Source organism: Dunckerocampus dactyliophorus, chromosome 12, assembly GCF_027744805.1.
Source record: "Dunckerocampus dactyliophorus isolate RoL2022-P2 chromosome 12, RoL_Ddac_1.1, whole genome shotgun sequence".
NCBI lineage: Eukaryota > Metazoa > Chordata > Actinopteri > Syngnathiformes > Syngnathidae > Dunckerocampus > Dunckerocampus dactyliophorus.
In genome coordinates, this window is record NC_072830.1 from 21,723,253 (window position 1) to 21,739,918 (window position 16,666).

The following is a 16,666-nucleotide window of genomic DNA, read 5'->3' on the forward strand; positions in this document are numbered from 1 at the left end:
TGCAATAACTGAGAAGTAAAGGGTGATTTCTTCACAGTATACTAATTTTTTGAATTCCTGTTTTCGTGGGTTTTATGAGCTGGAAGCCCAAATTATGTAAAAATAAACAAATAAACACTTGAAATCGTTTAAATTGTGGGCCCTGAATCTAGAATCTATGAAAGTTTAACTTTTTGAATGGAATTATGGAAATTAAACAACTTTTCTATGGCATTCTAATTTTTTGGAAAGGGTCTGTATGTAGTTTTGCAATAGCTGCAGACCTGAAAAATGTCTGAAAAGTTGACCCTATGGAAAAGTAGCTTTTTTTTGTCATCCTTGAGTCCAGTCAGGACCCTAGATTGATTTGTAATGTGCTTGGCTCACCTCCCACACCAGAAAAGTGCTGTTGCAGCAACTTGAAAAAACGACAAACAACAACTTGAAAAATTTTGGGACAATAATCGAAAATGTATTTGTTGGAAAAGTGACGTTTTTGTCATCTTTGGGTCCTGTTTGGACGCCAGATTCATGTGTGGTGGGTTTGGGCCACCTCACGGACCACAAACATTTGGTTTGCCTCCCCCGATCAGACTGGATTGGAGTTGTTTAACAGGAAAGTAGCTGCTTTCACAGTCACTTGAAACTCTCATGCATTGGAAAAGTGGTGTTTTTTCCTGATGAATCTGTGGTAGATTTGGCCGACCTCCCAGACCAGAAAAGTGTTGTTCCAGCAACTTAAAAGTAGGTGATTTCACAATCTCATAAAATTGCTTAAATTTGACCGATGGGAACAGTGGCGTTTTCTGCCATCTTTGGGTACGGCCGCGTCCCCAGATGAATGTGTGCTGGGTTTGGCACACCTCCCGGACCAGAAAAGTGAAGTTTCAGCATCACAATAACAGGGGTTACTCAAAAAAAACCAATGCTGTGATAACAGTTTGTGTTATAAATGGAAAAAATGAGGAACGCTTCACGAATTTGCGTGTCATCCTTGCGCAGGGGCCATGCTAATCTTCTCTGTATCGTTCCAATTTTAGTATATGCGTTACCGAAGTAGCGCAACAGGTCAAGGACAGATGTCGGTGTAAGTAGGCTGCTCTCTGCCAACACTTCTACAGTCATGGTGGCAGTAAACATGTCACTTAAATGTTAAAAGGCTGCAATCACTGGTATATGCAGCTGCCTATAGTTTGATTGTTCATGAAACCGAAGCTCGTAGTGCTCACAAAGAAATGTTAAAATGGCACTTTGTGCTAGACTGACCGGGGTTGATGTGTAGTATATGCAAATACATTTGACATCAGACCGCGAGCATTGGTTCAAAATTGCCCCGCCTCATCAATATCAATGACATTTGCATGTGCCTCCCCCAATCAGACTGGCTCGGAGTTGTTTAACTGGAAAGTAGCTGCTTTCACAGTCACTTGAAACTCTCATGCGTTGGAAAAGTGGTGTTTTTTCCTGATAAATCTGTGGTGGGTTTGGCCGACCTCCCAGACCAGAAAAGTGCTGTTTCAGCAGCTTGAAAATACGAAATTTTGCGTCAGATTTGGACCTGAAAAATGGCCAAAAATTGATCCCCTGCAAAAGTGCCTTTTTTGGTCATCTTTGGATCCAGCTGGGACCCCAGATGAATATTGGGTTTGGCCCACCTCCCGGACTAGAAAAGTGCTGTTTAAGAAACTTGTAAATATGCAATTTTGCAACAGCGGCAGACCTGAAAACAGGCAGCCTGAGAAAACGTCTGAAAATTAACCAGTTGGTTAAGTGGCGTTTTTGCCATCTTGGGGTCATGCCGGGACCCCCGATGAATGTGTGGTGGGTGTGGCCTACCTCTTGCACCAGAAAAGTGCAGTTTCACCAACTTAAAAATACGGACCCTTTCCAAAAAATCTGAATGTCATGGAAAGTTGTTTAATTTCCATAATTCCATTCGAAAAGTTAAACTTTCATAGATTATAGATTCAGGGCCCACAATTTAAACGATTTCAAGTATTTATTTGTTTATTTTTACATAATTTGGGCTTCCAGCTCATTAAACCCACGAAAACAGGAATTCAAAAAATTAGAATACTGTGAAGAAATCAGCCCAAAGTTTGTAGAGCGTGAATGTTTTAAACTGAGTGTTACACACTAATCATCTACTAAACTCAAATCACCTGCACAGGCTTCCCCAGGTGTCATTAAATAGCTTCAGTTTGGTTCAATTGTCTCAGTTCGGTTCAATATGGGGAAGACTGCAGACATGACAACTGGCCAGAAGACCATCATTGATACCCTCCATAGGATGGGTAAGACACAAAAGTTCATAGCTAAGGAGGCTGGTTGTTCACAGAATGCTGTGTCCAAGCATATCAATGGAAAGTCTAGATGAAGGGCAAAATGTGGCAGGAGAAGATGCACCAGCAAAAGAGATGACCGTGGGCTTCAGCGGATTATCAAACAGGGAAGAGTCAAGAATCTGGCAGAGATCCAGAAAGAGTGGAATGAGGCGGGAATCACAGCTTCCAAAAACACCACATTCAGACGCATCCGGGAGATGGGCTACAACTGTCGGATTCCTCGGGTCAAGCCACTTCTGAACCTGAGCCAACGTAGGAAGCGTCTCCACTGGGCCAAGGAGAAGAAGGACTGGACTGTTGGCCAGTGGTCCAAGGTCCTCTTTTCCGATGAAAGTAAAGTGTGCCTTTCATTTGGGAATCAAGGTCCAAGGGTTTTGAGAAAGACTGGTGAGGAACAGAACCCAAGCTGCCTGAGGTCCAGTGTGAAATATCCACAGTCCGTCATGATTTGGTGTGCAATGTCCGGTGCAGGTGTTGGTAAACTCTGCTTTATTAAATCCAAGGTCACTGCAACAGTCTACCAGAATGTTTTAGAGGACTTCATGATTCCTTCTGCTGAGGATCTGTATGGAGATGCAGATTTCATCTTCCAGCAGGACCTGGCCCCTGCCCATACTGCCAGAAGCACCAAAACCTGGTTTGATGCCCATGCCATCACAGTGCTTGACTGGCCAGCCAACTCACCGGACCTAAACCCCATTGAGAATCTATGGGGTATTCTCAAGAGGAAAATGAGGGGCACCAGACCCAACAACAAAGAAGAGCTGACAGCAAGCATCAAGGAAATCTGGGCTTCCATAACTCCCAGGCAATGCCACGGGCTGATTGCTTCAATGCCACGTCGCATCGAGGCAGTGATTAAGGCAAAGGGAATCCCAACCAAGTATTGAAGATTGACATATCGTTTTGAAAGTACCATATTTTGATTGATTTGATGTGATCCTAATTTCTTTCTTTTTTTTCCTGCAATAACTGAGAAGTAAAGGGTGATTTCTTCACAGTATACTAATTTTTTGAATTCCTGTTTTCGTGGGTTTTATGAGCTGGAAGCCCAAATTATGTAAAAATAAACAAATAAACACTTGAAATCGTTTAAATTGTGGGCCCTGAATCTAGAATCTATGAAAGTTTAACTTTTTGAATGGAATTATGGAAATTAAACAACTTTTCTATGGCATTCTAATTTTTTGGAAAGGGTCTGTATGTAGTTTTGCAATAGCTGTAGACCTGAAAAATGTCTGAAAAGTTGACCCTATGGAAAAGTAGCTTTTTTTTGTCATCCTTGAGTCCAGTCAGGACCCTAGATTGATTTGTAATGTGCTTGGCTCACCTCCCACACCAGAAAAGTGCTGTTGCAGCAACTTGAAAAAACGACAAACAACAACTTGAAAAATTTTGGGACAATAATCGAAAATGTATTTGTTGGAAAAGTGACGTTTTTGTCATCTTTGGGTCCTGTTTGGACGCCAGATTCATGTGTGGTGGGTTTGGGCCACCTCACGGACCACAAACATTTGGTTTGCCTCCCCCGATCAGACTGGATTGGAGTTGTTTAACAGGAAAGTAGCTGCTTTCACAGTCACTTGAAACTCTCATGCATTGGAAAAGTGGTGTTTTTTCCTGATGAATCTGTGGTAGATTTGGCCGACCTCCCAGACCAGAAAAGTGTTGTTCCAGCAACTTAAAAGTAGGTGATTTCACAATCTCATAAAATTGCTTAAATTTGACCGATGGGAACAGTGGCGTTTTCTGCCATCTTTGGGTACGGCCGCGTCCCCAGATGAATGTGTGCTGGGTTTGGCACACCTCCCGGACCAGAAAAGTGAAGTTTCAGCATCACAATAACAGGGGTTACTCAAAAAAAACCAATGCTGTGATAACAGTTTGTGTTATAAATGGAAAAAATGAGGAACGCTTCACGAATTTGCGTGTCATCCTTGCGCAGGGGCCATGCTAATCTTCTCTGTATCGTTCCAATTTTAGTATATGCGTTACCGAAGTAGCGCAACAGGTCAAGGACAGATGTCGGTGTAAGTAGGCTGCTCTCTGCCAACACTTCTACAGTCATGGTGGCAGTAAACATGTCACTTAAATGTTAAAAGGCTGCAATCACTGGTATATGCAGCTGCCTATAGTTTTATTGTTCATGAAACCGAAGCTCGTAGTGCTCACAAAGAAATGTTAAAATGGCACTTTGTGCTAGACTGACCGGGGTTGATGTGTAGTATATGCAAATACATTTGACATCAGACCGCGAGCATTGGTTCAAAATTGCCCCGCCTCATCAATATCAATGACATTTGCATGTGCCTCCCCCAATCAGACTGGCTCGGAGTTGTTTAACTGGAAAGTAGCTGCTTTCACAGTCACTTGAAACTCTCATGCGTTGGAAAAGTGGTGTTTTTTCCTGATAAATCTGTGGTGGGTTTGGCCGACCTCCCAGACCAGAAAAGTGCTGTTTCAGCAGCTTGAAAATACGAAATTTTGCGTCAGATTTGGACCTGAAAAATGGCCAAAAATTGATCCCCTGCAAAAGTGCCTTTTTTGGATCTTTGGATCCAGCTGGGACCCCAGATGAATATTGGGTTTGGCCCACCTCCCGGACTAGAAAAGTGCTGTTTAAGAAACTTGTAAATATGCAATTTTGCAACAGCGGCAGACCTGAAAACAGGCAGCCTGAGAAAACGTCTGAAAATTAACCAGTTGGTTAAGTGGCGTTTTTGCCATCTTGGGGTCATGCCGGGACCCCCGATGAATGTGTGGTGGGTGTGGCCTACCTCTTGCACCAGAAAAGTGCAGTTTCACCAACTTAAAATTACGGACCCTTTCCAAAAAATCTGAATGTCATGGAAAGTTGTTTAATTTCCATAATTCCATTCGAAAAGTTAAACTTTCATAGATTATAGATTCAGGGCCCACAATTTAAACGATTTCAAGTATTTATTTGTTTATTTTTACATAATTTGGGCTTCCAGCTCATTAAACCCACGAAAACAGGAATTCAAAAAATTAGAATACTGTGAAGAAATCAGCCCAAAGTTTGCAGAGCGTGAATGTTTTAAACTGAGTGTTACACACTAATCATCTACTAAACTCAAATCACCTGCACAGGCTTCCCCAGGTGTCATTAAATAGCTTCAGTTTGGTTCAATTGTCTCAGTTCGGTTCAATATGGGGAAGACTGCAGACATGACAACTGGCCAGAAGACCATCATTGATACCCTCCATAGGATGGGTAAGACACAAAAGTTCATAGCTAAGGAGGCTGGTTGTTCACAGAATGCTGTGTCCAAGCATATCAATGGAAAGTCTAGATGAAGGGCAAAATGTGGCAGGAGAAGATGCACCAGCAAAAGAGATGACCGTGGGCTTCAGCGGATTATCAAACAGGGAAGAGTCAAGAATCTGGCAGAGATCCAGAAAGAGTGGAATGAGGCGGGAATCACAGCTTCCAAAAACACCACATTCAGACGCATCCGGGAGATGGGCTACAACTGTCGGATTCCTCGGGTCAAGCCACTTCTGAACCTGAGCCAACGTAGGAAGCGTCTCCACTGGGCCAAGGAGAAGAAGGACTGGACTGTTGGCCAGTGGTCCAAGGTCCTCTTTTCCGATGAAAGTAAAGTGTGCCTTTCATTTGGGAATCAAGGTCCAAGGGTTTTGAGAAAGACTGGTGAGGAACAGAACCCAAGCTGCCTGAGGTCCAGTGTGAAATATCCACAGTCCGTCATGATTTGGTGTGCAATGTCCGGTGCAGGTGTTGGTAAACTCTGCTTTATTAAATCCAAGGTCACTGCAACAGTCTACCAGAATGTTTTAGAGGACTTCATGATTCCTTCTGCTGAGGATCTGTATGGAGATGCAGATTTCATCTTCCAGCAGGACCTGGCCCCTGCCCATACTGCCAGAAGCACCAAAACCTGGTTTGATGCCCATGCCATCACAGTGCTTGACTGGCCAGCCAACTCACCGGACCTAAACCCCATTGAGAATCTATGGGGTATTCTCAAGAGGAAAATGAGGGGCACCAGACCCAACAACAAAGAAGAGCTGACAGCAAGCATCAAGGAAATCTGGGCTTCCATAACTCCCAGGCAATGCCACGGGCTGATTGCTTCAATGCCACGTCGCATCGAGGCAGTGATTAAGGCAAAGGGATTCCCAACCAAGTATTGAAGATTGACATATCGTTTTGAAAGTACCATATTTTGATTGATTTGATGTGATCCTAATTTCTTTCTTTTTTTTCCTGCAATAACTGAGAAGTAAAGGGTGATTTCTTCACAGTATACTAATTTTTTGAATTCCTGTTTTCGTGGGTTTTATGAGCTGGAAGCCCAAATTATGTAAAAATAAACAAATAAACACTTGAAATCGTTTAAATTGTGGGCCCTGAATCTAGAATCTATGAAAGTTTAACTTTTTGAATGGAATTATGGAAATTAAACAACTTTTCTATGGCATTCTAATTTTTTGGAAAGGGTCTGTATGTAGTTTTGCAATAGCTGTAGACCTGAAAAATGTCTGAAAAGTTGACCCTATGGAAAAGTAGCTTTTTTTTGTCATCCTTGAGTCCAGTCAGGACCCTAGATTGATTTGTAATGTGCTTGGCTCACCTCCCACACCAGAAAAGTGCTGTTGCAGCAACTTGAAAAAACGACAAACAACAACTTGAAAAATTTTGGGACAATAATCGAAAATGTATTTGTTGGAAAAGTGACGTTTTTGTCATCTTTGGGTCCTGTTTGGACGCCAGATTCATGTGTGGTGGGTTTGGGCCACCTCACGGACCACAAACATTTGGTTTGCCTCCCCCGATCAGACTGGATTGGAGTTGTTTAACAGGAAAGTAGCTGCTTTCACAGTCACTTGAAACTCTCATGCATTGGAAAAGTGGTGTTTTTTCCTGATGAATCTGTGGTAGATTTGGCCGACCTCCCAGACCAGAAAAGTGTTGTTCCAGCAACTTAAAAGTAGGTGATTTCACAATCTCATAAAATTGCTTAAATTTGACCGATGGGAACAGTGGCGTTTTCTGCCATCTTTGGGTACGGCCGCGTCCCCAGATGAATGTGTGCTGGGTTTGGCACACCTCCCTGACCAGAAAAGTGAAGTTTCAGCATCACAATAACAGGGGTTACTCAAAAAAAACCAATGCTGTGATAACAGTTTGTGTTATAAATGGAAAAAATGAGGAACGCTTCACGAATTTGCGTGTCATCCTTGCGCAGGGGCCATGCTAATCTTCTCTGTATCGTTCCAATTTTAGTATATGCGTTACCGAAGTAGCGCAACAGGTCAAGGACAGATGTCGGTGTAAGTAGGCTGCTCTCTGCCAACACTTCTACAGTCATGGTGGCAGTAAACATGTCACTTAAATGTTAAAAGGCTGCAATCACTGGTATATGCAGCTGCCTATAGTTTGATTGTTCATGAAACCGAAGCTCGTAGTGCTCACAAAGAAATGTTAAAATGGCACTTTGTGCTAGACTGACCGGGGTTGATGTGTAGTATATGCAAATACATTTGACATCAGACCGCGAGCATTGGTTCAAAATTGCCCCGCCTCATCAATATCAATGACATTTGCATGTGCCTCCCCCAATCAGACTGGCTCGGAGTTGTTTAACTGGAAAGTAGCTGCTTTCACAGTCACTTGAAACTCTCATGCGTTGGAAAAGTGGTGTTTTTTCCTGATAAATCTGTGGTGGGTTTGGCCGACCTCCCAGACCAGAAAAGTGCTGTTTCAGCAGCTTGAAAATACGAAATTTTGCGTCAGATTTGGACCTGAAAAATGGCCAAAAATTGATCCCCTGCAAAAGTGCCTTTTTTGGTCATCTTTGGATCCAGCTGGGACCCCAGATGAATATTGGGTTTGGCCCACCTCCCGGACTAGAAAAGTGCTGTTTAAGAAACTTGTAAATATGCAATTTTGCAACAGCGGCAGACCTGAAAACAGGCAGCCTGAGAAAACGTCTGAAAATTAACCAGTTGGTTAAGTGGCGTTTTTGCCATCTTGGGGTCATGCCGGGACCCCCGATGAATGTGTGGTGGGTGTGGCCTACCTCTTGCACCAGAAAAGTGCAGTTTCACCAACTTAAAAATACGGACCCTTTCCAAAAAATCTGAATGTCATGGAAAGTTGTTTAATTTCCATAATTCCATTCGAAAAGTTAAACTTTCATAGATTATAGATTCAGGGCCCACAATTTAAACGATTTCAAGTATTTATTTGTTTATTTTTACATAATTTGGGCTTCCAGCTCATTAAACCCACGAAAACAGGAATTCAAAAAATTAGAATACTGTGAAGAAATCAGCCCAAAGTTTGTAGAGCGTGAATGTTTTAAACTGAGTGTTACACACTAATCATCTACTAAACTCAAATCACCTGCACAGGCTTCCCCAGGTGTCATTAAATAGCTTCAGTTTGGTTCAATTGTCTCAGTTCGGTTCAATATGGGGAAGACTGCAGACATGACAACTGGCCAGAAGACCATCATTGATACCCTCCATAGGATGGGTAAGACACAAAAGTTCATAGCTAAGGAGGCTGGTTGTTCACAGAATGCTGTGTCCAAGCATATCAATGGAAAGTCTAGATGAAGGGCAAAATGTGGCAGGAGAAGATGCACCAGCAAAAGAGATGACCGTGGGCTTCAGCGGATTATCAAACAGGGAAGAGTCAAGAATCTGGCAGAGATCCAGAAAGAGTGGAATGAGGCGGGAATCACAGCTTCCAAAAACACCACATTCAGACGCATCCGGGAGATGGGCTACAACTGTCGGATTCCTCGGGTCAAGCCACTTCTGAACCTGAGCCAACGTAGGAAGCGTCTCCACTGGGCCAAGGAGAAGAAGGACTGGACTGTTGGCCAGTGGTCCAAGGTCCTCTTTTCCGATGAAAGTAAAGTGTGCCTTTCATTTGGGAATCAAGGTCCAAGGGTTTTGAGAAAGACTGGTGAGGAACAGAACCCAAGCTGCCTGAGATCCAGTGTGAAATATCCACAGTCCGTCATGATTTGGTGTGCAATGTCCGGTGCAGGTGTTGGTAAACTCTGCTTTATTAAATCCAAGGTCACTGCAACAGTCTACCAGAATGTTTTAGAGGACTTCATGATTCCTTCTGCTGAGGATCTGTATGGAGATGCAGATTTCATCTTCCAGCAGGACCTGGCCCCTGCCCATACTGCCAGAAGCACCAAAACCTGGTTTGATGCCCATGCCATCACAGTGCTTGACTGGCCAGCCAACTCACCGGACCTAAACCCCATTGAGAATCTATGGGGTATTCTCAAGAGGAAAATGAGGGGCACCAGACCCAACAACAAAGAAGAGCTGACAGCAAGCATCAAGGAAATCTGGGCTTCCATAACTCCCAGGCAATGCCACGGGCTGATTGCTTCAATGCCACGTCGCATCGAGGCAGTGATTAAGGCAAAGGGATTCCCAACCAAGTATTGAAGATTGACATATCGTTTTGAAAGTACCATATTTTGATTGATTTGATGTGATCCTAATTTCTTTCTTTTTTTTCCTGCAATAACTGAGAAGTAAAGGGTGATTTCTTCACAGTATACTAATTTTTTGAATTCCTGTTTTCGTGGGTTTTATGAGCTGGAAGCCCAAATTATGTAAAAATAAACAAATAAACACTTGAAATCGTTTAAATTGTGGGCCCTGAATCTAGAATCTATGAAAGTTTAACTTTTTGAATGGAATTATGGAAATTAAACAACTTTTCTATGGCATTCTAATTTTTTGGAAAGGGTCTGTATGTAGTTTTGCAATAGCTGCAGACCTGAAAAATGTCTGAAAAGTTGACCCTATGGAAAAGTAGCTTTTTTTTGTCATCCTTGAGTCCAGTCAGGACCCTAGATTGATTTGTAATGTGCTTGGCTCACCTCCCACACCAGAAAAGTGCTGTTGCAGCAACTTGAAAAAACGACAAACAACAACTTGAAAAATTTTGGGACAATAATCGAAAATGTATTTGTTGGAAAAGTGACGTTTTTGTCATCTTTGGGTCCTGTTTGGACGCCAGATTCATGTGTGGTGGGTTTGGGCCACCTCACGGACCACAAACATTTGGTTTGCCTCCCCCGATCAGACTGGATTGGAGTTGTTTAACAGGAAAGTAGCTGCTTTCACAGTCACTTGAAACTCTCATGCATTGGAAAAGTGGTGTTTTTTCCTGATGAATCTGTGGTAGATTTGGCCGACCTCCCAGACCAGAAAAGTGTTGTTCCAGCAACTTAAAAGTAGGTGATTTCACAATCTCATAAAATTGCTTAAATTTGACCGATGGGAACAGTGGCGTTTTCTGCCATCTTTGGGTACGGCCGCGTCCCCAGATGAATGTGTGCTGGGTTTGGCACACCTCCCGGACCAGAAAAGTGAAGTTTCAGCATCACAATAACAGGGGTTACTCAAAAAAAACCAATGCTGTGATAACAGTTTGTGTTATAAATGGAAAAAATGAGGAACGCTTCACGAATTTGCGTGTCATCCTTGCGCAGGGGCCATGCTAATCTTCTCTGTATCGTTCCAATTTTAGTATATGCGTTACCGAAGTAGCGCAACAGGTCAAGGACAGATGTCGGTGTAAGTAGGCTGCTCTCTGCCAACACTTCTACAGTCATGGTGGCAGTAAACATGTCACTTAAATGTTAAAAGGCTGCAATCACTGGTATATGCAGCTGCCTATAGTTTGATTGTTCATGAAACCGAAGCTCGTAGTGCTCACAAAGAAATGTTAAAATGGCACTTTGTGCTAGACTGACCGGGGTTGATGTGTAGTATATGCAAATACATTTGACATCAGACCGCGAGCATTGGTTCAAAATTGCCCCGCCTCATCAATATCAATGACATTTGCATGTGCCTCCCCCAATCAGACTGGCTCGGAGTTGTTTAACTGGAAAGTAGCTGCTTTCACAGTCACTTGAAACTCTCATGCGTTGGAAAAGTGGTGTTTTTTCCTGATAAATCTGTGGTGGGTTTGGCCGACCTCCCAGACCAGAAAAGTGCTGTTTCAGCAGCTTGAAAATACGAAATTTTGCGTCAGATTTGGACCTGAAAAATGGCCAAAAATTGATCCCCTGCAAAAGTGCCTTTTTTGGTCATCTTTGGATCCAGCTGGGACCCCAGATGAATATTGGGTTTGGCCCACCTCCCGGACTAGAAAAGTGCTGTTTAAGAAACTTGTAAATATGCAATTTTGCAACAGCGGCAGACCTGAAAACAGGCAGCCTGAGAAAACGTCTGAAAATTAACCAGTTGGTTAAGTGGCGTTTTTGCCATCTTGGGGTCATGCCGGGACCCCCGATGAATGTGTGGTGGGTGTGGCCTACCTCTTGCACCAGAAAAGTGCAGTTTCACCAACTTAAAATTACGGACCCTTTCCAAAAAATCTGAATGTCATGGAAAGTTGTTTAATTTCCATAATTCCATTCGAAAAGTTAAACTTTCATAGATTATAGATTCAGGGCCCACAATTTAAACGATTTCAAGTATTTATTTGTTTATTTTTACATAATTTGGGCTTCCAGCTCATTAAACCCACGAAAACAGGAATTCAAAAAATTAGAATACTGTGAAGAAATCAGCCCAAAGTTTGCAGAGCGTGAATGTTTTAAACTGAGTGTTACACACTAATCATCTACTAAACTCAAATCACCTGCACAGGCTTCCCCAGGTGTCATTAAATAGCTTCAGTTTGGTTCAATTGTCTCAGTTCGGTTCAATATGGGGAAGACTGCAGACATGACAACTGGCCAGAAGACCATCATTGATACCCTCCATAGGATGGGTAAGACACAAAAGTTCATAGCTAAGGAGGCTGGTTGTTCACAGAATGCTGTGTCCAAGCATATCAATGGAAAGTCTAGATGAAGGGCAAAATGTGGCAGGAGAAGATGCACCAGCAAAAGAGATGACCGTGGGCTTCAGCGGATTATCAAACAGGGAAGAGTCAAGAATCTGGCAGAGATCCAGAAAGAGTGGAATGAGGCGGGAATCACAGCTTCCAAAAACACCACATTCAGACGCATCCGGGAGATGGGCTACAACTGTCGGATTCCTCGGGTCAAGCCACTTCTGAACCTGAGCCAACGTAGGAAGCGTCTCCACTGGGCCAAGGAGAAGAAGGACTGGACTGTTGGCCAGTGGTCCAAGGTCCTCTTTTCCGATGAAAGTAAAGTGTGCCTTTCATTTGGGAATCAAGGTCCAAGGGTTTTGAGAAAGACTGGTGAGGAACAGAACCCAAGCTGCCTGAGGTCCAGTGTGAAATATCCACAGTCCGTCATGATTTGGTGTGCAATGTCCGGTGCAGGTGTTGGTAAACTCTGCTTTATTAAATCCAAGGTCACTGCAACAGTCTACCAGAATGTTTTAGAGGACTTCATGATTCCTTCTGCTGAGGATCTGTATGGAGATGCAGATTTCATCTTCCAGCAGGACCTGGCCCCTGCCCATACTGCCAGAAGCACCAAAACCTGGTTTGATGCCCATGCCATCACAGTGCTTGACTGGCCAGCCAACTCACCGGACCTAAACCCCATTGAGAATCTATGGGGTATTCTCAAGAGGAAAATGAGGGGCACCAGACCCAACAACAAAGAAGAGCTGACAGCAAGCATCAAGGAAATCTGGGCTTCCATAACTCCCAGGCAATGCCACGGGCTGATTGCTTCAATGCCACGTCGCATCGAGGCAGTGATTAAGGCAAAGGGATTCCCAACCAAGTATTGAAGATTGACATATCGTTTTGAAAGTACCATATTTTGATTGATTTGATGTGATCCTAATTTCTTTCTTTTTTTTCCTGCAATAACTGAGAAGTAAAGGGTGATTTCTTCACAGTATACTAATTTTTTGAATTCCTGTTTTCGTGGGTTTTATGAGCTGGAAGCCCAAATTATGTAAAAATAAACAAATAAACACTTGAAATCGTTTAAATTGTGGGCCCTGAATCTAGAATCTATGAAAGTTTAACTTTTTGAATGGAATTATGGAAATTAAACAACTTTTCTATGGCATTCTAATTTTTTGGAAAGGGTCTGTATGTAGTTTTGCAATAGCTGCAGACCTGAAAAATGTCTGAAAAGTTGACCCTATGGAAAAGTAGCTTTTTTTTGTCATCCTTGAGTCCAGTCAGGACCCTAGATTGATTTGTAATGTGCTTGGCTCACCTCCCACACCAGAAAAGTGCTGTTGCAGCAACTTGAAAAAACGACAAACAACAACTTGAAAATTTTTGGGACAATAATCGAAAATGTATTTGTTGGAAAAGTGACGTTTTTGTCATCTTTGGGTCCTGTTTGGACGCCAGATTCATGTGTGATGGGTTTGGGCCACCTCACGGACCACAAACATTTGGTTTGCCTCCCCCGATCAGACTGGATTGGAGTTGTTTAACAGGAAAGTAGCTGCTTTCACAGTCACTTGAAACTCTCATGCATTGGAAAAGTGGTGTTTTTTCCTGATGAATCTGTGGTAGATTTGGCCGACCTCCCAGACCAGAAAAGTGTTGTTCCAGCAACTTAAAAGTAGGTGATTTCACAATCTCATAAAATTGCTTAAATTTGACCGATGGGAACAGTGGCGTTTTCTGCCATCTTTGGGTACGGCCGCGTCCCCAGATGAATGTGTGCTGGGTTTGGCACACCTCCCGGACCAGAAAAGTGAAGTTTCAGCATCACAATAACAGGGGTTACTCAAAAAAAACCAATGCTGTGATAACAGTTTGTGTTATAAATGGAAAAAATGAGGAACGCTTCACGAATTTGCGTGTCATCCTTGCGCAGGGGCCATGCTAATCTTCTCTGTATCGTTCCAATTTTAGTATATGCGTTACCGAAGTAGCGCAACAGGTCAAGGACAGATGTCGGTGTAAGTAGGCTGCTCTCTGCCAACACTTCTACAGTCATGGTGGCAGTAAACATGTCACTTAAATGTTAAAAGGCTGCAATCACTGGTATATGCAGCTGCCTATAGTTTGATTGTTCATGAAACCGAAGCTCGTAGTGCTCACAAAGAAATGTTAAAATGGCACTTTGTGCTAGACTGACCGGGGTTGATGTGTAGTATATGCAAATACATTTGACATCAGACCGCGAGCATTGGTTCAAAATTGCCCCGCCTCATCAATATCAATGACATTTGCATGTGCCTCCCCCAATCAGACTGGCTCGGAGTTGTTTAACTGGAAAGTAGCTGCTTTCACAGTCACTTGAAACTCTCATGCGTTGGAAAAGTGGTGTTTTTTCCTGATAAATCTGTGGTGGGTTTGGCCGACCTCCCAGACCAGAAAAGTGCTGTTTCAGCAGCTTGAAAATACGAAATTTTGCGTCAGATTTGGACCTGAAAAATGGCCAAAAATTGATCCCCTGCAAAAGTGCCTTTTTTGGTCATCTTTGGATCCAGCTGGGACCCCAGATGAATATTGGGTTTGGCCCACCTCCCGGACTAGAAAAGTGCTGTTTAAGAAACTTGTAAATATGCAATTTTGCAACAGCGGCAGACCTGAAAACAGGCAGCCTGAGAAAACGTCTGAAAATTAACCAGTTGGTTAAGTGGCGTTTTTGCCATCTTGGGGTCATGCCGGGACCCCCGATGAATGTGTGGTGGGTGTGGCCTACCTCTTGCACCAGAAAAGTGCAGTTTCACCAACTTAAAATTACGGACCCTTTCCAAAAAATCTGAATGTCATGGAAAGTTGTTTAATTTCCATAATTCCATTCGAAAAGTTAAACTTTCATAGATTATAGATTCAGGGCCCACAATTTAAACGATTTCAAGTATTTATTTGTTTATTTTTACATAATTTGGGCTTCCAGCTCATTAAACCCACGAAAACAGGAATTCAAAAAATTAGAATACTGTGAAGAAATCAGCCCAAAGTTTGCAGAGCGTGAATGTTTTAAACTGAGTGTTACACACTAATCATCTACTAAACTCAAATCACCTGCACAGGCTTCCCCAGGTGTCATTAAATAGCTTCAGTTTGGTTCAATTGTCTCAGTTCGGTTCAATATGGGGAAGACTGCAGACATGACAACTGGCCAGAAGACCATCATTGATACCCTCCATAGGATGGGTAAGACACAAAAGTTCATAGCTAAGGAGGCTGGTTGTTCACAGAATGCTGTGTCCAAGCATATCAATGGAAAGTCTAGATGAAGGGCAAAATGTGGCAGGAGAAGATGCACCAGCAAAAGAGATGACCGTGGGCTTCAGCGGATTATCAAACAGGGAAGAGTCAAGAATCTGGCAGAGATCCAGAAAGAGTGGAATGAGGCGGGAATCACAGCTTCCAAAAACACCACATTCAGACGCATCCGGGAGATGGGCTACAACTGTCGGATTCCTCGGGTCAAGCCACTTCTGAACCTGAGCCAACGTAGGAAGCGTCTCCACTGGGCCAAGGAGAAGAAGGACTGGACTGTTGGCCAGTGGTCCAAGGTCCTCTTTTCCGATGAAAGTAAAGTGTGCCTTTCATTTGGGAATCAAGGTCCAAGGGTTTTGAGAAAGACTGGTGAGGAACAGAACCCAAGCTGCCTGAGGTCCAGTGTGAAATATCCACAGTCCGTCATGATTTGGTGTGCAATGTCCGGTGCAGGTGTTGGTAAACTCTGCTTTATTAAATCCAAGGTCACTGCAACAGTCTACCAGAATGTTTTAGAGGACTTCATGATTCCTTCTGCTGAGGATCTGTATGGAGATGCAGATTTCATCTTCCAGCAGGACCTGGCCCCTGCCCATACTGCCAGAAGCACCAAAACCTGGTTTGATGCCCATGCCATCACAGTGCTTGACTGGCCAGCCAACTCACCGGACCTAAACCCCATTGAGAATCTATGGGGTATTCTCAAGAGGAAAATGAGGGGCACCAGACCCAACAACAAAGAAGAGCTGACAGCAAGCATCAAGGAAATCTGGGCTTCCATAACTCCCAGGCAATGCCACGGGCTGATTGCTTCAATGCCACGTCGCATCGAGGCAGTGATTAAGGCAAAGGGATTCCCAACCAAGTATTGAAGATTGACATATCGTTTTGAAAGTACCATATTTTGATTGATTTGATGTGATCCTAATTTCTTTCTTTTTTTTCCTGCAATAACTGAGAAGTAAAGGGTGATTTCTTCACAGTATACTAATTTTTTGAATTCCTGTTTTCGTGGGTTTTATGAGCTGGAAGCCCAAATTATGTAAAAATAAACAAATAAACACTTGAAATCGTTTAAATTGTGGGCCCTGAATCTAGAATCTATGAAAGTTTAACTTTTTGAATGGAATTATGGAAATTAAACAACTTTTCTATGGCATTCAAATTTTTTGGA

The 16,666-nt window shown here is 43.0% G+C and overlaps 1 protein-coding gene and 5 non-coding genes across 6 annotated transcripts in view; 1 reads left to right on the forward strand and 5 right to left on the reverse strand.

Annotated features, from left to right (window-relative positions):
• The window catches only part of LOC129190874 (uncharacterized), a 51,108-nt gene that overhangs the window by 26,049 nt on the left and 8,393 nt on the right, over positions 1 to 16,666 (forward strand). The gene's annotated exons all lie outside the window — the stretch shown is intronic.
• LOC129191752 (U6 spliceosomal RNA) lies at positions 937 to 1,042 on the reverse strand. Its single transcript, XR_008573280.1, has one exon. It is a non-coding gene; the product is annotated as a U6 spliceosomal RNA (small nuclear RNA).
• Positions 4,225 to 4,330, reverse strand: LOC129191753 (U6 spliceosomal RNA). The gene has a single exon (XR_008573281.1). It is a non-coding gene; the product is annotated as a U6 spliceosomal RNA (small nuclear RNA).
• LOC129191754 (U6 spliceosomal RNA) lies at positions 7,511 to 7,616 on the reverse strand. The gene has a single exon (XR_008573282.1). It is a non-coding gene; the product is annotated as a U6 spliceosomal RNA (small nuclear RNA).
• Positions 10,799 to 10,904, reverse strand: LOC129191755 (U6 spliceosomal RNA). Its single transcript, XR_008573283.1, has one exon. It is a non-coding gene; the product is annotated as a U6 spliceosomal RNA (small nuclear RNA).
• On the reverse strand, positions 14,087 to 14,192 carry LOC129191756 (U6 spliceosomal RNA). The gene has a single exon (XR_008573284.1). It is a non-coding gene; the product is annotated as a U6 spliceosomal RNA (small nuclear RNA).